At 30.9% G+C, this 21,623-nt stretch overlaps 3 long non-coding RNA genes across 5 annotated transcripts; all 3 read right to left on the reverse strand.

The window, feature by feature from the left end:
* Window positions 1-903: 903 nt before the first annotated feature.
* On the reverse strand, window positions 904-3,003 carry LOC122036280. Of its 3 annotated transcripts, none has more exons than XR_006127347.1 (4): window positions 2,947-3,003; window positions 2,751-2,814; window positions 1,782-2,400; window positions 904-946 (listed from the first exon to the last, which is right to left on the reverse strand). It is a non-coding gene; the product is annotated as an uncharacterized LOC122036280 (long non-coding RNA). The 3 variants fall into 3 exon arrangements; XR_006127346.1 differs by lacking the exon at window positions 904-946 and having other exon boundaries at window positions 1,781-1,842; window positions 1,935-2,400; window positions 2,947-3,002; XR_006127348.1 differs by lacking the exon at window positions 904-946 and having other exon boundaries at window positions 1,781-1,842; window positions 1,935-2,622; window positions 2,947-2,961.
* Window positions 3,004-11,721: 8,718 nt separating this feature from the next.
* Window positions 11,722-12,103, reverse strand: LOC122036262. The gene is made up of 2 exons (XR_006127339.1): window positions 12,017-12,103; window positions 11,722-11,817 (listed from the first exon to the last, which is right to left on the reverse strand). It is a non-coding gene; the product is annotated as an uncharacterized LOC122036262 (long non-coding RNA).
* An 813-nt stretch (window positions 12,104-12,916) lies between these two features.
* On the reverse strand, window positions 12,917-13,316 carry LOC122036244. The gene is made up of 3 exons (XR_006127335.1): window positions 13,221-13,316; window positions 13,115-13,143; window positions 12,917-13,026 (listed from the first exon to the last, which is right to left on the reverse strand). It is a non-coding gene; the product is annotated as an uncharacterized LOC122036244 (long non-coding RNA).
* Window positions 13,317-21,623: the final 8,307 nt, after the last annotated feature.

Below are 21,623 nucleotides of genomic sequence, written 5' to 3' on the forward strand. Positions count from 1 at the left end.
AACTTTTGGAACGAATTAGGGATTGTTGCAAATTTGGGAACGAATTTGGGGACGAATAAAATTTTCGTCCCCAAATTTGTTGCAAAAAAATATACAAATTTGCAACGAAAATTATTTTTGTTGCAAACTTAGGAACAAATTTGGGGACGAATTCACATAAATTTTCTGCCAAATTTGTCTCTATTTTTGCAACAAATTTGGGGACGAATTCGGTGACAAATTATATTTTGTTGCCAAATTTGTCCCTAATATTGCAACGAATTTGGGGACAAATTCGGTGACAAAATTTTTTTTGTTGCCATTTTTGTTCCTAAGTTTGCAACGAATAATAAATTTGTTGCAAAACTGGCAACGAATTTGGCAACAAAAACTTGCCAAATTCTTTGATAATCATAAGATCAATTTTCGTCCCAGAATTCGTCCCAGATTCTGGGACAAATTTTGGGACGAATTTTGTAGATTCGTCCCAGATTCTGGGACAAATTTTGGGACGAATTTTGTGGATTCGTCCCAGAATTCGTCCCAGAATCTGGGACGAATTCTGGGACGAAAATAATTTTATCCCAAATTACGATAGAATTGGGACAAATCATTTTCGTTGCCAAATTCGTCCCTATATCAAATATTTTTTCCAGCTTCAATTTATTTCTGCAATACAATCCAAATACATAAAAACCAAATTCAAATAACAAATAATATGCATTCAACACATCCTAATTTAACATTCAACACATCAACTCATAATTCAAAAAATATAAAGATTTCAACAAAGTTTATAAAATCCATCTTGTTCAACAAAGTTTATAAAATCCATCTTGTTCAACAAAGTTTACAAGTTCAACAACCCAATGTTTTATAAGTCCATCATCCATCCAACAACACTAAGAATACATATAGTCATCTTCGTGTGCCACAAAATCTTTGATCCCCATCAAATCTCCTTTGCCTACATAACAACAAACAAATAAACTAGATTATATGTAACAAGAAAGATTGTAAATAGTATACGATATGGCCATGTAAAAAGAATAATTGGAAACAAAACATAAATGTGAAATTCCTTAAACATTCTAATAAAAGCCCTAATTCTAATAAAAGTCATATTTACCAACGATATGAATCATCCATGTCATAGCAACGGTAAATAAAATTATAAGCATTATTTTGAAGCTAAGTACATGTATCGTAACTATGATACAACCTAATATAATTGGCACATCATATAGAGAGAAAAAGAGAGAGATCTTGTGAAGTATGGTATTAGGGTTCAAATTTTCTCACTTAGTTAACTTTATTTTTCATTTTAATTTGCTGAATTTATAGTTTTGTCTTTGGTTGGTATTTAATGTAAACTAAAGGATGTTTAAAATAATTGTTCCTTTCATTGTGTTAACTAGTTGACAATTTCATATGAATAACTTTAGCACATTTTTAACAACTCTTTGCAAAATATTAAGGTAGGAGGATGCATCGTTATCTAGTAAAGAATTTTAGAATAGTGTGATGTAATTCTAGATGAAATATAGAACTTTTATGTATCTATATAGTTTTGAGACTGTACATAGATCAAATTCAGAACTTTTATGCATCATTATCATTGAAGACAAAACAAGAAAGAGCAGCTTATCAAAAAGAAGGAACACAATTAAACAACTATTTAAAGCTAACTTTAACATAATTATTTAAAGTTAACTTTATATAATTAAACAACTATAACATAATTATTTAAAGCTAACTGTATATATAGATCAGTAAATGCATATTAATGAACTTAGGAATACCGAAAAGAGGTGAACAAATACAGCTGTCTTCAACTACAGTGAGATCACACCAAATTGAGACCTGCACAAACAACATTATCAAATCAGGACAAAAATAAAGTTAGAGTATTAGAGACTTCATTCATATTGCCTAGTTAGAGACTCCAAACGAACCTCTGGATTAGTAGCTCGAGAATCTCTATCAAAGTGCCTTCCTCTTTTTGTTCCTTTCTTCTTTTTATCTTTTTTACCCAAATCATTGGATTCATGTGCCAAAGTATGAGAACCATTTGATATTATAGATTGCTCCAAATTTATGCATTTCAGATATAGAGTTTGCCAGACAAACATTTTCCTTCTTTGAATTACAATACAAGCATAACTCAAGTAAATAACAGAATATGAAACATAATTGAAACAGAGTAAAATTGAGTTCACATTTTCAAAGAATCAACAAAGCTCCTACAACAATATGTTATTTATTGCTTCCATGTACCACATGAACCCAGCCAAACAATAAACCAATTAAACAACGAATAAAATACAACTGAACCCCACAACTTACCTTGAACCTTCTGCACCTTCTTCCTGACCTATCCTTACAACCTTCACAATGTATACGGACTATAAGAACACATGTCTGCAATTGAAAACATGTACTGATTAATACGCATGAAAGTCAATATTTTCTACAAATAATTCAATTCTCATTTCATTAAAAAAAATAGAAACTAAAAATTAAAAACATATTATTGAAGAAATCACAATGAAATCCTGAACAATGTACTTGGTGTTGATTTCTTAGCAAAGATTTGGATATACCATTTTGATTAGTCATCTCGTCAAAGAGTCTCTGAGTTATCTGAAACGATTCTTAATAAATAAATGGCAAATCTAAAATCATTTAACTGAGCTCTTACTAGTTTCTAGAACTAAAACCCTCATCAACGATCTCTAACCCTTGCAGAATCGAGGACAAATAAAACTAACCTTATTCATTGGCTTTGTAGGATCGAGGAGTTATCTTGGATAGCCATAAACCAGGGAAACAATACTGCAGAGGCAAATCAAGCATAAGAGAAGGCGCATATCAATGGTAAAGAGCAAAAAAGCGATCAATCCTAAGTCAAGTGCGAGAAATCAAACCAAATTTAGGAAAACAAGCATGTTTTTATAGGAAACTTACATCAAGATGCTGCTGCATGATCTTGGGCTTCTTCTTCAGCTGCAGAGGGAGACGGCGGTTAGCCACGGCAAGGCCCACGCCGGCGGCCAGACGCCGGCCAGCCAGCGCCTGGCAGTGGCCAGCCACACGCCGGCCAAGCAGCGGCGGCCAAGTAGGGCCTGGCGCCGTCCAGGCAGCGCCTGGCGCCGGACAGGCAGCGCCGCCGGGCAGGCAGCGCCTGGCGGCGGCCAGCACGCGCCGGAGAGAGGGAGATCCGAGAGAGGGAGATTCGAGAGCAGTGGGCTTACCAATCGAAACCTTCCACGACCGGAGATCAAGCGGTCGTCGCATATCACGCCGCCATCGTCGGTTGGAGATGTGGCCGAAACCCTGGAAATCGCAGGTTGGAAGGGGAACGGGGGAGAAAGAAATGGGGAAGAAAACAAGAATCGGAATGGGATATAGACATAGGGTTATTAGCATCAAAATTTTTTTGTTCCCAATTTCGACCCTAATCTGGGACGAATCCTGGATTCGTCCCAAAATCTGGGACGAATCCTGGATTCGTCCCAGAATTTATTTTTTTTTTTAATAAAAAAGGGAAAAAATCAAAAGGAATAAATACAGACCTAGAGACATCGGAATTTAATGAAACAAGTTTCTATGCGTTCGTATCATTGTCCTGATCGTAAATCTATCAATAAAAATATTTTTTACCAAATATATATATATTTGGAATTTTTTAATCTCAATTTGACCTTATTTGGTGTTAAAAATTCAAATTACTGAAAATAATAATTAAAAATTATGGATGATGACGTATTTACGATTAGCTCAATGATACGAATGTATAGAAACTTGTTTCATCAAATTCCGAGGTCTCTAGGTCCATATTTAAGCCTTACATGTTTCATTTTAATTATTTAAAAATAATTTTAGGTTTGGGACGAATTCTGGATTCGTCCCAAATTTTGGGACGAATCCAGAGATTCATCCCAAAAATTTAATCATTTTTTTAAAAAATAAACAAACTTAGACGGCTTAAATACGGACCTAGAGATATCGGAATTTGATGAAACAAGTTTCTATGTGCTCGTCTCATTGTCATGATCATAAATCTATCAATAAAAATATTTTTTTACCAAATATATATATATTTGGAATTTTTTAATCCCAATTTAACCTAATTTGGTGTTAAAAATTCAAATCACTGAAAATAATAATTAAAAATTATGGATGATGACGTATTTACGATCAGCTCAACGATACGGATGCATAGAAACTTGTTTCATCAAATTCCGAGGTCTCTAGGTCCTTATTTAAGTTTTCGGACACTAATTTACAAACGTTCAGTACACAACACATTTTTAGTTAGTATCAATCTATAGATGTTTTAAAAAATATCTACATAGAGACATCGGAATTTGATGAAACAAGTTTCTATGTGCTCGCCTCATTGTCATGATCATAAATCTATCAATAAAAATATTTTTTACCAAATATATATATATTTGGAATTTTTTAATCCTAATTTGACCTAATTTGGTGTTAAAAATTCAAATTACTGAAAATAATAATTAAAAATTATGGATGATGACGTATTTACGATCAGCTCAACGATACGAATGCATAGAAACTTGTTTCATCAAATTCCGAGGTCTCTAGGTCCATATTTAAGCCTTACATGTTTCATTTTAATTATTTAAAAATAATTTTAGGTTTGGGACGAATTCTGGATTCGTCCCAAAATTTGGGACGAATCCAGAATTCGTCCCAAAAATTTAATCATTTTTTTAAAAAATAAACAAACTTGGACGACTTAAATACGGACCTAGAGACATCGGAATTTGATGAAATAAGTTTCTATATGCTCATCTCATTGTCATGATCATAAATCTATCAATAAAAATATTTTTTACCAAATATATATATATTTGGAATTTTTTTAATCCCAATTTGACCTAATTTGGTGTTAAAAATTCAAATTACTGAAAATAATAATTAAAAATTATGGATGATGACGTATTTACGATCAGCTCAACGATACGAATACATAGAAACTTGTTTCATCAAATTCCGAGGTCTCTAGGTCCATATTTAAGCCTTACATGTTTCATTTTAATTATTTAAAAATAATTTTAGGTTTGGGACGAATTCTGGATTCGTCCCAAATTTTGGGACGAATCCAGGAATTCGTCCCAAAAATTTAATCATTTTATTAAAAAATAAACAAACTTGGACGGCTTAAATACGGACCTAGAGACATCGGAATTTGATGAAACAAGTTTCTATGTGCTAGTCTCATTGTCATGATCATAAATCTATCAATAAAAATATTTTTTAACAAATATATATATATTTGGAATTTTTTAATCCCAATTTGACCTTATTTGGTGTTAAAAATTCAAATTACTGAAAATAATAATTAAAAATTATGGATGATGACGTATTTACGATTAGCTCAACGATACGAATGCATAGAAACTTGTTTCATCAAATTCCGAGGTCTCTAGGTCCATATTTAAGCCTTACATGTTTCATTTTAATTATTTAAAAATAATTTTAGGTTTGGGCCGAATTCTGGATTCGTCCCAAAGTTTGGGACGAATCTCTGGATTCGTCCCAAAGTTTGGGACGAATCTCTGGATTCATCCCAAAATTTGGGACGAATCCAGAGATTCGTCCCAAAAATTTAATCATTTTTTTAAAAAATAAACAAACTTGGACGGCTTAAATACGGACCTAGAGACATCGGAATTTGATGAAATAAGTTTCTATGTGCTCGTCTCATTGTCATGATCATAAATCTATCAATAAAAATATTTTTTACCAAATATATATATATTTGGAATTTTTTAATCCCAATTTGACCTAATTTAGTGTTAAAAATTCAAATCACTGAAAATAATAATTAAAAATTATGGATGATGATGTATTTACGATAAGCTCAACGATACGGATGCATAAAAACTTGTTTCATCAAATTCCGAGGTCTCTAGGTCCTTATTTAAGTTTTCGGACACTAATTTACAAACGTTCAGTACACAACACATTTTTAGTTAGTATCAATCTATAGATGTTTTAAAAAATATCTACATAGAGATATCGGAATTTGATGAAACAACTTTCTATGTGCTCGCCTCATTGTCATGATCATAAATCTATCAATAAAAATATTTTTTACCAAATATATATATATATGGAATTTTTTAATCCTAATTTGACCTAATTTGGTGTTAAAAATTCAAATTACTGAAAATAATAATTAAAAATTATGGATGATGACGTATTTACGATCAGCTCAACGATACGAATGCATAGAAACTTGTTTCATCAAATTCCGAGGTCTCTAGGTCCATATTTAAGCCTTACATGTTTCATTTTAATTATTTAAAAATAATTTTAGGTTTGGAACGAATTCTGGATTCGTCCCAAATTTTGGGACGAATCCAGGAATTCGTCCCAAAATTTGGGACGAATCCAGAATTCGTCCCAAAAATTTAATCATTTTATTAAAAAATAAACAAACTTGGACGGCTTAAATACAGACCTAGAGACATCGGAATTTGATGAAACAAGTTTCTATGTGCTCGTCTCAATGTCATGATCATAAATCTATCAATAAAAATATTTTTTAACAAATATATATATATATGGAATTTTTTAATCCCAATTTGACCTTATTTGGTGTTAAAAATTCAAATTACTGAAAATAATAATTAAAAATTATGGATGATGACGTATTTACGATTAGCTCAACGATACCAATGCATAGAAACTTGTTTCATCAAATTCCGAGGTCTCTAGGTCCATATTTAAGCCTTACATGTTTCATTTTAATTATTTAAAAATAATTTTAGGTTTGGGACGAATTCTGGATTCGTCCCAAAGTTTAATCATTTTTTTAAAAAATAAACAAACTTGGACGGCTTAAATACGGACCTAGAGACATCGGAATTTGATGAAACAAGTTTCTATGTGCTCGTCTCATTGTCATGATCATAAATCTATCAATAAAAATATTTTTTTACCAAATATATATATATTTGGAATTTTTTAATCCCAATTTGACCTAATTTGGTGTTAAAAATTCAAATCACTGAAAATAATAATTAAAAATTATGGATGATGATGTATTTACGATCATCTCAACGATACGGATGCATAGAAACTTGTTTCATCAAATTCCGAGGTCTCTAGGTCCTTATTTAAGTTTTCGGACACTAATTTACAAACGTTCAGTACACAACACATTTTTAGTTAGTATCAATTTATAGATGTTTTAAAAAATATCTACATAGAGATATCGGAATTTGATGAAACAAGTTTCTATGTGCTCGCCTCATTGTCATGATCATAAATCTATCAATAAAAATATTTTTTACCAAATATATATATATTTGGAATTTTTTAATCCCAATTTGACCTAATTTGGTGTTAAAAATTCAAATCACTGAAAATAATAATTAAAAATTATGGATGATGATGTATTTACGATCAGCTCAACGATACGGATGCATAGAAACTTGTTTCATCAAATTCCGAGGTCTCTAGGTCCTTATTTAAGTTTTCGGACACTAATTTACAAACGTTCAGTACACAACACATTTTTAGTTAGTATCAATCTATAGATGTTTTAAAAAATATCTACATAGAGATATCGGAATTTGATGAAACAAGTTTCTATGTGCTCGCCTCATTGTCATGATCATAAATCTATCAATAAAAATATTTTTTACCAAATATATATATATATGGAATTTTTTAATCCTAATTTGACCTAATTTGGTGTTAAAAATTCAAATTACTTAAAATAATAATTAAAAATTATGAATGATGACGTATTTACGATCAGCTCAACGATACGAATGCATAGAAACTTGTTTCATCAAATTCCGAGGTCTCTAGGTCCATATTTAAGCCTTACATGTTTCATTTTAATTATTTAAAAATAATTTTAGGTTTGGGACGAATTCTGGATTCGTCCCAAATTTTGGGACGAATCCAGGAATTCGTCCCAAAATTTGGGACGAATCCAGAATTCGTCCCAAAAATTTAATCATTTTATTAAAAAATAAACAAACTTGGACGGCTTAAATACGGACCTAGAGACATCGGAATTTGATGAAACAAGTTTCTATGTGCTCGTCTCATTGTCATGATCATAAATCTATCAATAAAAATATTTTTTAACAAATATATATATATTTGGAATTTTTTAATCCCAATTTGACCTTATTTGGTGTTAAAAATTCAAATTACTGAAAATAATAATTAAAAATTATGGATGATGACGTATTTACGATTAGCTCAATGATACCAATGCATAGAAACTTGTTTCATCAAATTCCGAGGTCTCTAGGTCCATATTTAAGCCTTACATGTTTCATTTTAATTATTTAAAAATAATTTTAGGTTTGGGACGAATTCTGGATTCGTCCCAAAGTTTGGGACGAATCTCTGGATTCATCCCAAAATTTGGGACGAATCCAGAGATTCGTCCCAAAAATTTAATCATTTTTTAAAAAAATAAACAAACTTGGACGGCTTAAATACGGACCTAGAGACATCGGAATTTGATGAAACAAGTTTCTATGTGCTCGTCTCATTGTCATGATCATAAATCTATCAATAAAAATATTTTTTACCAAATATATATATATTTGGAATTTTTTAATCCCAATTTGACCTAATTTGGTGTTAAAAATTCAAATCACTGAAAATAATAATTAAAATTTATGGATGATGATGTATTTACGATCAGCTCAACGATACGGATGCATAGAAACTTGTTTCATCAAATTCCGAGGTCTCTAGGTCCTTATTTAAGTTTTCGGACACTAATTTACAAACGTTCAGTACACAATACATTTTTAGTTAGTATCAATCTATAGATGTTTTAAAAAATATCTACATAGAGATATCGGAATTTGATGAAACAAGTTTCTATGTGCTCGCCTCATTGTCATGATCATAAATCTATCAATAAAAATATTTTTTACCAAATATATATATATTTGGAATTTTTTAATCCCAATTTGACCTAATTTGGTGTTAAAAATTCAAATCACTGAAAATAATAATTAAAAATTATGGATGATGATGTATTTACGATCAGCTCAACGATACGGATGCATAGAAACTTGTTTCATCAAATTCCGAGGTCTCTAGGTCTTTATTTAAGTTTTCGGACACTAATTTACAAACGTTCAATACACAACACATTTTTAGTTAGTATCAATCTATAGATGTTTTAAAAAATATCTACATAGAGATATCGAAATTTGATGAAACAAGTTTCTATGTGCTCGCCTCATTGTCATGATCATAAATCTATCAATAAAAATATTTTTTACCAAATATATATATATTTGGAATTTTTTAATCCTAATTTGACCTAATTTGGTGTTAAAAATTCAAATTACTGAAAATAATAATTAAAAATTATGGATGATGACGTATTTACGATCAGCTCAACGATACGAATGCATAGAAACTTGTTTCATCAAATTCCGAGGTCTCTAGGTCCATATTTAAGCCTTACATGTTTCATTTTAATTATTTAAAAATAATTTTAGGTTTGGGACGAATCCAGAATTCGTCCCAAAAATTTAATCATTTTTTTAAAAAATAAACAAACTTGGACGACTTAAATACGGACCTAGAGACATCGGAATTTGATGAAATAAGTTTTTATGTGCTCGTCTCATTGTCATGATCATAAATCTATCAATAAAAATATTTTTTACCAAATATATATATATTTGGAATTTTTTTAATCCCAATTTGACCTAATTTGGTGTTAAAAATTCAAATCACTGAAAATAATAATTAAAAATTATGGATGATGACGTATTTATGATCAGCTCAACGATACGAATGCATAGAAACTTGTTTCATCAAATTCCGAGGTCTCTAGGTCCATATTTAAGCCTTACGTGTTTCATTTTATTTATTTAAAAATATTTTTAGGTTTGGGACGAATCCTAGATTCGTCCCAGAATTTGGGATGAATCTTCGATTCGTTCCTAAATTTGGGACAAATCAAATATTTATCCCTAAATTTGGGACAAATTATTTTTTCGTTCCAGATTTGGGGACGAATTTAGCAACGAATTATTTTTATGTTGCAAACTTGAAACGAAAATTTTTTGTTGCAAGTTTTGTTGGTTATTTGGGTCGAAATTTATTTTCGACCCTAAATTTGTTCCAATTTTGGGACGAATTTTTTTCGTTCCAAACGTTTGTCCCCAAAGTTGTATTTTTTTGTAGTGATACATTGTGATTAGAAAATAGAAAATTCTAATTGGTCAGATTTTGACCAACAAAATTTATTCTTAATCAAATGTCCCCTTAATGTATGTTTGTTTGATGACTCATCTTGGAGATTTGAGAAAGATAGAGATTTGATCATTTACCTTGTACATGCATGCAAAAGAGTTTGAGAAAATGTACTTTTTATGCTTTTCCCGTAAAACTAACTTAGGAAGATGTATTTAATTTGTTCTCTAATTAATTGAACTTCTTGATGGAATTATTAATAATCTGCCACGGTTGTTGTACACACACCACTATCACACAATTGTATTCCATAGAAGGTACGGTACTATTTTATTTTTTTAATAATCTAAGTGTTCGCATACATACAAAGGAGATGAACACGTCATAATGGGTAGTGTTGTCATGTTGAGTATTAATTAAACAAAACACAACTTATTTAATATGTAGATAGAACTTTATATCCTATATATACATGGCAAAATTCTAACTGATTGTCCCAACATATTGAACAGGTCATTGTGTGCTGGGTCAAGTATCACATGACCAATTCAATTAAAAAGTTAAGCTTGTCACGAATGTATGGCACGATGATCAGTTTAATGAAACATGTAATCACAATCCACAATCAAGACAACTACAAATCACTTAGAATATATATGATTACAGAAACGATAACACTTGGAACATCTACCTCTATTAATTTCCAATGTCAAGTAACAAGCAAAATGCCATACCTTATAGTAATCCCAGAGGAAACAGGACAACTCCCTGCTAGAAACTACAGAGGAAACTCTTATTTGGAACTACCTGCTACTAACCTTCACAGTGAAAAAATCAATTGGCTTTGGACAATGAATGAATAGGAACTACCTGCCGGTTTCAATGTGGCCTCTAACTAAAGAATACATATTTCTATTAGCTATTCATCTCATCAATCCCAGAAATATTGTTCTAATATGTTTTGGAAACATTATTCCATAAACCAAACTAAAGAACACATATTTCTATTCTAGTGCTTCTTTGTTCCATGTATAAGAATAACCATGTAACTAACCAATTACTTTTGTAAAACCAAACATATTATATGCATAGAAAGTTTGAGTGTAACAAAAATCAAAATTGGTGGATCTTTGTACTGGAATCCACCATCAGCATTTAAGTTGGAGAGTAATGAAAAGTAAATGAGAATTAAGTTCTTAGAGGTCTTAAAAACAGTAAAAAAAAACGAAGTTGCCACACATCTAACCAGATGCTCTTCTTACATGTCTAGCAAATTGAACCAAATACTTGAAGCAAAGTCTTAGACGACCATCAAAGTCTAGTTTGTCATCCCAGCTTAATCATCATCTTTTTTGCATCCATCAGCTGGATTAGCATGAATGCTACGGATCGCCTCATTGATTTCACACGCAGCCTGTTCATAAAAGATGCAAATTATAATATGATACTTAATGAAAAAGTGTAGGTAGAAGATGGACAAAGTGTGCATTATATTATACTCACCACTCTTATCTCTTCTTTCTCGTCAGACATGTAAGGGGATATGACGCCTAGAATTTCAGCATAGTAAGGCTCAAGTTTCTCCACACCAAGTTTCACAAACTCATTTATCTGAAGAACAAGATATTAGCCAATCAATTGCATATACTCAATTATAGTGAGGCTATATAGAAGATGGGCAATCAAAATATATGCTTCAATAGAAAATTTTAGAGAAAATGCCATTATGTTTGTCACCAATCAATAAGAATATGAGACAATTGTCATAATTCAATTCCAAACATTTAAAGAAAATAATAAGATAACATACCCATGTGATAGCTCTCACCCGAGTCAGTTCATCAGTAGAATGAGTTTTCTGGATTAATGTTTGAACCATACAACCATAGTCTGTACCCTTCATAAATAAAACCACAAATTTAAAAAAAATGTTCGGAGTTTTAAATATATATAAAATATCAAATAGTCTTGTAGTTGCACAACTAGCTGAATTAATTGAAACTTACAGGAGTATTTTTTATAAATTGAAGTAACTCTGATAGTTTAGAATCAATATGTAAGGGTGTCAATTCGGGTGGGTCGGGTCGGGTTGGGTCGGGTTAAATTTTTTTTTTTTTTTTTATAACCCAACCCGAACCCGACCCGAACCCGAATTCAACCCGAAACTCCTAAACCCGAACCCGAACCCGCCCAACCCGAACCCAACCCGTGTAACCCGAAAATTCGATTCAAAATGACTTTTTGGAGTTATTTTCCCTATAATTCTTCACTTTTATCTCAATATTTCATCATTATCATACTAACTTGATATTAATATACATAAAACATCTTAATTTTCAAAATAAAATTTGATTTAACCCTAAAAAAACCCCACTAAACCCTATATTTGGGTCAACCCGGGTCAACCCGGGTCAACCCGAACCCGACCCGACCCAACCCGAAAATCTTCAACCCGAATACCCTCCAACCCGAACCCGACCCGAACCCGAAAATGTCCAACCCGAACCTGATTTTTTTCGGGTCGATTCGGGTTGGGTCGTCGGGTCGGGTTCATTTTTGACACCCCTATCAATATGTCGCTGTATTTCCGGACTGGGGTCACTTAACATGTCGAATAAACCTGTGAAAAAATAATCATCTTATGTAATCACATAATGCATGCAACCCAAATATAAAATTTGATTTGGTTTTGAAAGTAGATTACCGCCAAGAGCATCCGAAACATCACCACACATGGTTATCCACCCAATCAAAACTTTCACATGAGGAGGATGGAGTACATTCATATGCTTGAGTAGCGGTGGTATAAGTTCTTTTATGCTTTAAAAGGAAAATAATAATCATCAACACAATATATATGTAATCATAAAAAAAACAAACTAAAATAAAATAGCTCAAAATAATATACCTGGGTTCATAACTCCCTATCACAATGTCCTGATGAGGACATTAACTCAAGATTATTCATAGTCACCAATTGTTTATAGAAAAAAATCATTCAACTTAAATTTTACCTCTATGAGACGGTTTAAAAAATGAATCGTATTTTGCACCATAAGATCAGAACTTAATGGAATCATATGAACTCTATCAAATATCCCTTTGAAGAATATGAAAAAATCTTCTTTGAGAACCTACGTACACAATGGTATAATAAAATAATTATTGCAACAAACCATTAATGAAGAAGACAAAAAAAATTCTGCGAGATAAACAAAACAAATATATTCATAATTAATCACCTTTGAAATAGTAAACAGTGCTTCACAAGCATAATATTGACCTGATCTGTTATCTTGGTCAATAGCACATTCAAGAACCGGTAGTATAATTTGCTTTGATATTATAAAAAAAATATGTTAGCAACAAATTTGTATAAAATATACCAATTAAGAAACTTTGAAAATATAACATGCACTTACTCTCAGATGTCGAGGACCATCTTTTTCCAAACCAACAATTGTTGCTGTAAGTCCTATTAACCCCCCCTGCAAGGACCTTTATGTCGGTCTCATATTGCTGATTTGCTAAGTTTGTATTTATAACTAAAGTTTTGAGTGTATAACTAAAGTTTCCTGAGTACATCTTGTAAAGGCATTTTACAAGGATGGTGGGTGATAGAGGATAATTGCAAGGAGCACATCTTCTTTTTCAATTACAAAGTTTCAAGACCAACATTAATGCACATACAACACAACTTTAGGTGACCATCTCGTACATATGCTTTTATTGCATTTGAAGTGTAGGGACAGTTTGTTGCCTAAAATGATAATGAGGGACTTATAAGAAGACTCTTTAAAGGGTCAGAGGTGATTATGACCTAGCTTATAGTGACCGACCTCACTGGGTTTCTAAGGGAGATGATGCATCATGATGCTGGCACATAGGTAGACATTAAAAGTCTTCAAATCATTTTGAAAGGTTTTATTGGACTTTTGGTACTGTGCAAGAGTGCTCAGAAGATATTTACAAAAATGTTTGACATAGATGCAACACACGTAAGCAGTAAGTACCAGGTGTGTTTTTTATGGTTGATGGTAATAATAGATTGTTGTCTCTAGTATTTACAATTGTAATAAATGCACTGATTGCCTAAATAATAACGAAATGACCTTTCTAAGATTTGCTTGCGGTGAGAGAGCAAATTTCGAAGTCAGTAGGTTGATCACAGCCGATATCTTATCGTGCTCGCCAGACAGTGCAAACTGTTTGATGATAACTGCGATCTGCAGTTTCAAATCATTTCAATATCATTAAATCTCTTCATTATTCAAGAACAATTAAAATTTCTCTTCCCGGCTAAGTGGGGAAATGGATCGGCTTACCTCACGAGCAGCGTTCTGTTGCTTCTCCAAGATCTGGTCGCCGAGGTCGAGGAGGACGCCGGCAGGAATCAACGATGAGGAGTCAGCCATGTTGTCGCCGAAGATCTGGACTTGAAACCGGAGTCACGGAGTGGGAATGGAGCAAGAAAGACGAAGGAGTGAGGCTATTCTGTTTTAGTGCTGCTCTATTGTGTTTCGACCTTCTTCATATAATTTTCACTTTAATCCGTGTCAGAAACAAAATTCAATTTCCAGTTTCACTTTTTATGAAAACAGCCCATTATTTTTTGCGTTTTTTTTACTTTTCCTCGTCCAAATTTCTCTGAATAATTTTTTTCTTATTTATAATGGGTTGAAAGAATAAATTAAAGACTAATGAACAAATATTTTTATTTTTAAAATTTTAAATTTTTTTTGAAAATTAAATAAAAAAATATCATATTTAAAAAAAATACAAAAAAAATTTTTTTGTCGTACTTTATCGATGCATTATTATTGGCAAATGCATAACTCTCTTTTGGTTCTTAAATAAAGGTAATTTCAAACTGACACTTGACTCAATTATTTAAGTATTATTATAAGCTTGTTATACATTGGATAAGTCGGTTGAAATACCATAATATCTGCTTATTTTAAATATTATCCATTTTTTATTTTTAAATCCTCCATGACGCCTACGAATCAACCACTCGGCCACAAAATCATCGGACGGCCGACCGATTCTGTTCGGGGATGCATCCGAATCACAACGACTCACCCGGCCTGTCTGTTAAGAGGACAGAGAGCGAAAGAGCAGAGAGAGAGAGAGAGAGAGGGGAGAGAGAGAGTGTGTGTGTCAGAGAGAGAGAGCAACGCATTCTGGTAGCGGAATCGTGCAGTTATCGGCAGACGAGGAATCTTAATTTTGTCTCTAGCGTTAAACAAATAATAATAATAAATAGAATAAATATTAAAAAAAAACATTTTTAAAATATAGAATGTTACAAGTAACATAGACAACATGCCACGTAATTCCAGTGAGCATCCTTTATGCAAATATGGACTTGCAATTCATCAAATTTCTTCCCCAAAAAAATCACATTAAAAGGTAGGGAGAAACTTAAATAATCATACCATATAATAGAATCAATTAAGAGTAAAGCAGAAAACAATCTCCCATCACGATTTAATTTTGCATGTAATTCCTGTTCATAAAAAATTTTGTTTCCACTTCCTGCATGTAAAGTTTTATTTGCTTCAACTCCCTCATGTAAATATTGTGACCTAATTGTCCTCATATTTTTAGGTACAAAAGATCCAAAAATGAATATAATTCATCTTATTTTCTATTAAATTGAGCATATTTTTTTTGTTTTAATATAATTTCTCCTAAATTCAACATCATGTAAAAAGAAAATCTAGTATATTTTCTATCCAATTAAGTATCATTTAAAGAAAATATAGTATATTTTCTATCCAATTGAGTATCATTTAAAGAAAATCTAGTATATTCGAGTATATTTTCTATTAAAATTATCCTTCATATTTTTTTAGGTATAAATAGTCTAAAAATGAGTATAATTCATATTAAATTCAGTATTTTAAATATAATCGAATATATTTTCTATTAAATTGAGTACGACTTTTTTCCTATTTAATATAATTTCTCCTAAATTCAGTATCATTTGAAAAAAAATCTAGTATATTTTTCATCGAATTGAGTATCATTTAAAGAAAATTTATTATATTTTTCATCCAATTGAGTATCATTTAAAGAAAATCTAGTATATTTTAATGTACTGAATTTAAGAGGATTTATAGAATTTAAGAGGAAAAAAAATCGTACTTAATTGATAGAAAATATACTAGATTCTAGTTTAATGTACTGAATTTAAGAGGATTTATATTTATTTTTAGACTTTTTATATTTAAAATATCAGGGGCAATTAGGTAAATATATTATACTAGGGAGTGAAAACAACGATTTTTTTCAATGGGGAGTGCATGTAAAATTATGTTTGTCAATAGAAATTGCATGCAAATTTTTCCATCAATTAAAGCGTCGAAGATTATCTGGTGAAAGGTTTTGCACAGGTAGATAAGGTACATGTAGTAACTCCAAAAGTTGGCACAAACACAATTTGGTAACAATGAAATATACTATGTAAAATTTTACTGAACCATCGATATCAATCATGCCATCTCGCAAATTCATGACAGTTTCTAAAACAGTTTAAGTCATTTAAAACTAATTTAGACCCAACTCCAAATAATTACTCAACTGAACATACAATTTGAGTTGATTAAAGGCTTGGATATGATAATAATTATACTACAATAAGAAATCAACAAAAGCATGAGCGCTCATCTTAAACTTAGAAATGAAGTTCATTGCACTCACAAACTTCCTACTATTATCGTTCGGCATATCAGATGGATCCTCTGGTCTAAAAAATTCTGGATCAAAAGAGGTCCTTTTCATTCATTGGATGGATGAATTGAACCTCACCTCTTAAACAGGTGGGATCCAGTTCATCCAACCAATAAATGAACAGGGACCAAAGATGATCCAAGAATTTTAGACCAGAAAATCCCTACCCATCAATGGACCTACCTTATTTTCAACACATGTGCATGTGTTTGCTCCAGTTGTACTTATGCAAGTCAAAAGTTAAGTTGCCAAACAAATATAATGGCAGACACGGACTTAACAAATATAAATAGAAAAGGTCTAGGGAGTAGTATTTAATCAGGATGATAAAGAACTACGGTATTAATTTCATTTGAATGTTGTACAAACCAATGTTCTCATTCAAGCAAGGTAATGATTAAGGTATTAGTAGAGATTCCAACATGTATGACATTAGATGTCTGTTATGCTTTTTTTTAATTTGTTTCTATGAAATTTTAAATCAATTGACTATGAAGACCAATATCGAAATTCTAAACCTCGGTCAACCTCAGACCACTCGCGTCAAAATTCTCCCAAGATCCGATAATCATTCACATCGTCTGTAGGTGTACTCAAAAATGAACGTCGCACTCGGACCCAACCTCAGATCGCTGAACACTAAGCCTCAGGACAAGGAAACTGTCGGACAGCGCACACACAAAGAGGGAAGAAGGAGAAAAACAGACTACTCTAGAGATATCGAACGTTGAACAGAGGCGCAGCATTTATTCACCTTGAAGCATTATTTCGCCAGCGAACCAAAGCATGCGTCGGTTCCCTCACATGCTGGACAAACCAAACCGTGCGCGCGATGCAAGCGTGATCCCCACGAGCTGGGGATTTGCACCCCCCCTGCACGCGATCATCGCGTGCGTCACGACCGGTTTATGGATTTCTGGCTCGAACATCCCGAAACCACCTGATTTAGGCTCGACCCGCGCATGCGTGTATATCCCCTTAACTTTGCTAAGCAAGGATGGAAGGGCTCCATATATAAAGTCTTCCAACCTTCTTAGCTTAGCAATGTGAAACTAAATACATATACATATGCATTACTAGAACAACAACAAAAATCATGAAAAATAATTTGAATTAAAAACACAGAACTGAACAGAATACACTCCAACTTCTATCAAGTAAACAATAGGTCACTACCCATCTTGAAGGTGACACTGTTCCATTAACTTGATCAATCCAAATCACTGGCCTTAATTGATTCCAAGTTACTGGTATCTAAATCTCATAAATTTCCCTAACATAGTCTACACTATTCAATATATGATTGATCTGTATTTTTACCATTGCTTCTAAAGGCTTGCATGTGGATAAACGGAGGTTCCACCGTCATATGCAACCCTTTCTAATTGGATCATCTCATTAAGCCTCAGAACTCTAATTCTACTTTTTTGTCATAACTCAACATTGATGAGGGTCTTGTCCCATTAACTTCACTGGCTCAAACCACTTGTCTAAATACCTAACCCTATTCTTGTGTAGCAATTTCATCTATGATTTATAAATCAACTTAACTAGTCCACAATTTGTGGTTCAAGATTAACTTGGGTTATGATCAGTGACGTAGCCAGAATTTTATATCAGAAGGGACGATTTTTAAAATTCTAAATATTAGTATAGTTCAATTTTCACTCTCTAAAATTTTAAATTTCGAATTCAATAAGTTAAAAATGAACTCAAATTTAAAAAAAAATTTAGTTTAGCTCTTGAATTTAGTTAAAACAATGATCTGTCAATCCTCAGATCTTATCTATGACTCAAAGTCGAAAAAATATTTAGGTGGAAAAGACAGAGGAGAAGGATGTAGTAGAGGGGATGATGACCTATTTGAAGTAGGTATATCTCATATTTTCTTAAAATACCTCGACATTCATATTTCACCTAATTTATCATTAGAATAATATTTTAAACACATAATTACTTAATTTAATAACTATCTTTTTTCCAACTATTCAAAAATAATAATAAAATTGATAATAAACAAATAACACACTTATTAGCAAATAAAAACATGAATATGAAAATTTGACACTATATATTTTTTTTAGCACTTAAATCTGTAATGAAAAAGATCAAACAAGAAAATTTCACTATAATCAAAACGTGTTTGCTGTGGAGAATTGGTGTAGCGACGATGACGATACTCATAGCAAATAATGGCAGCATTGACAATAATATCATGTGGTGACAATAATGTGGGTGGTTGTGGCAGAAGGGAAAATACAAGGAAAAAAAATCAAAACATGATATTGAAGACAAATAAAAAAAAATGAGAGGGAGAGGGGAAAAAGAAATCGGAAGAGAAAAAAAAATAAAACATGATTAATTTTTCATTAGATTTTTTTAATATAAAAGTTCATAGATTTTTAAAATTTATAATTAAGTCTTTTTATTTTTTTTTCCCAATGTATAATTTTTTTTTCTCAAATTTCAGGGGGTGCGATCGCACCCCCAAAACTCCACCTAGCTACGTCTCTGGTTATGACAATATATTCCACTTGAGGCTTGATGATCTCCTTAAGGTTTAAAATTCCTGGTTGGTGGTACGTAAAAGCTAATGATACACTCACCATTATAGATGATGATCTCATCAAACTTAGGCTCATCAAGTCTGTCGCAATGCTACATGGTCACGACCAGTTGACTTACTTGAGAGAATTGTCCATTTAATTTGATTTGTTCCAAGAGCTGAAATGCTTAGTCCAAGTTAATAATAGTAGATTCATAAGCCTTATAAATCTTCTTTGTTAGCCCACAAATTCATAATAAATTGGGTCTTCACAATCTAGTTGCAAGTGATCTAAGTTTGCTTTTTTGCTTGCAGAATCTCAATCACAAAAACATCGTGAAATATCTTGGATCCATCAAGACAAAGACTCATCTACACATCATTCTAGCTAGAGTATTTCCTATTAACCTCCTCTTCATATGAATCGTGTTTATTTACATTTGAGTATCTCGATCACATCCATGTTACAATTTACTTGATGGAGTTCTTGCAGATATGTGGAAAATAATTTTAAAAATAGTTTTAAAAAAATATTTTAAAAATATTTTATTTTTTAAAATTGTTTTCAAAATTTATTTTAAAAAAACTTTAATGAAATCATAAACTTAAAGTTTAATTAATTTAAGTAACATAAACCTAAATCTTGATTCAAGAAATAATTAAATCAATTAAAACTTAATCAACTTAAAACTTAAGACTTAAATTTAATTAAATAAAACATAAATTAAATTTGAACTTCAATAAGTATTTATCTTAATTAATTATTTCAAATTTTATTGACTTATCTAAATTCAAGTAACAATCAATTAACTCAAATTTTAATTAATTAATCCTAATTTAATAATTCATTTAATAATATGAATTTTAATCATTCTAATCAATTAATCAATCCAATACTAATATAAATTAATCAACTGAATAAAGTTAATTACTTTCAATAATTAATTCAATATTTATTATTAATCCAAAAATAATTGTAACTTATTTGCTAATTCAAATTAAGAGTAAATTATATTAAATTATAGTTAATCCTAGTTAATAAGTTAATCAGAAATTCAACTATTAACTCATTTCATTTACTCTAAAATTAATTTAACTAAATCAGTTAATATGAAAATAATATTAGACTTTACTTAAATACAACTCAAGATTAATCTAAAATTCTATTCTAAATTCAAAATAACTAAATAATCCATGATTAATTAATGATTTAAGATGTTAATTAATCAAATTTGATTCATGATTAATTTTTGATTATTTAAGTTAGAATTAAAAAAAAAATCAAATTATGACTACCTTAGATAATACATATTAAGCATCTCTCTAAATAAGTAAGATTACCATGTTTGAAAATCTAGAATAGTTGAAATGCTAGGAAAAGAAAATTAAGTCATGATTACAATTAATATACACTCTTTAAAATGATTGTTAACCAACACTTAGTGTCTTGATCCTTTAAAGTCAACCATAAACTTGTAGACCTCTAGACATATAGGTAGTTAATAAGAGTTTCCTAAGTAAGTGTCAAATTAAGAGTATACTTATTTGAAAGACAAATTTAATTACATACTTTTGAAAAATATGTTGATAATTTATTGTTAAAATTTTATTAAAATAGTCTCAACATAATATTTTTAAATCCTTGTAAAAATTTCTTTTTAAAAATTACTTTGAAAATTCTTTAACAAAAATATTTGAAAAATACTTTTTTTTCAAAACTTTTGAAATTATTTTGAAATACCTTTTTAAAATATTCTAAAGATAGCTTAGTTATTTCTTTTAATTTGGATTCAACCCCCTAGACACATAAGAAGTTTTCCTTACAATTAACAAGGAATCCTAAGGGTGTGTCAAGTTGAAGGAGAGTTCTGATTAAAAGATTAAACATAATTTTTAAAATTTTTTCAAAACTTAATTTTACAAATCTTTGAAACTCCGCTTAATTTTTTTTTTGAAAATCTTTTAAGAAATACTCTTTCACAAAACTCTTAGCTCTTAACATTATTTGGAATATTGCTTTGAAAATACCTTGAAAAATATTTTACAAAATTCTTATAAAATTTTATGTTTGAAAATTGTGTGCAACATGTCTTTTTCATTTGGAATATTGCTTTGAAAATACCTTGAAAAATATTTT

Source organism: Zingiber officinale, unplaced genomic scaffold, assembly GCF_018446385.1.
Source record: "Zingiber officinale cultivar Zhangliang unplaced genomic scaffold, Zo_v1.1 ctg135, whole genome shotgun sequence".
Lineage (NCBI taxonomy): Eukaryota > Viridiplantae > Streptophyta > Magnoliopsida > Zingiberales > Zingiberaceae > Zingiber > Zingiber officinale.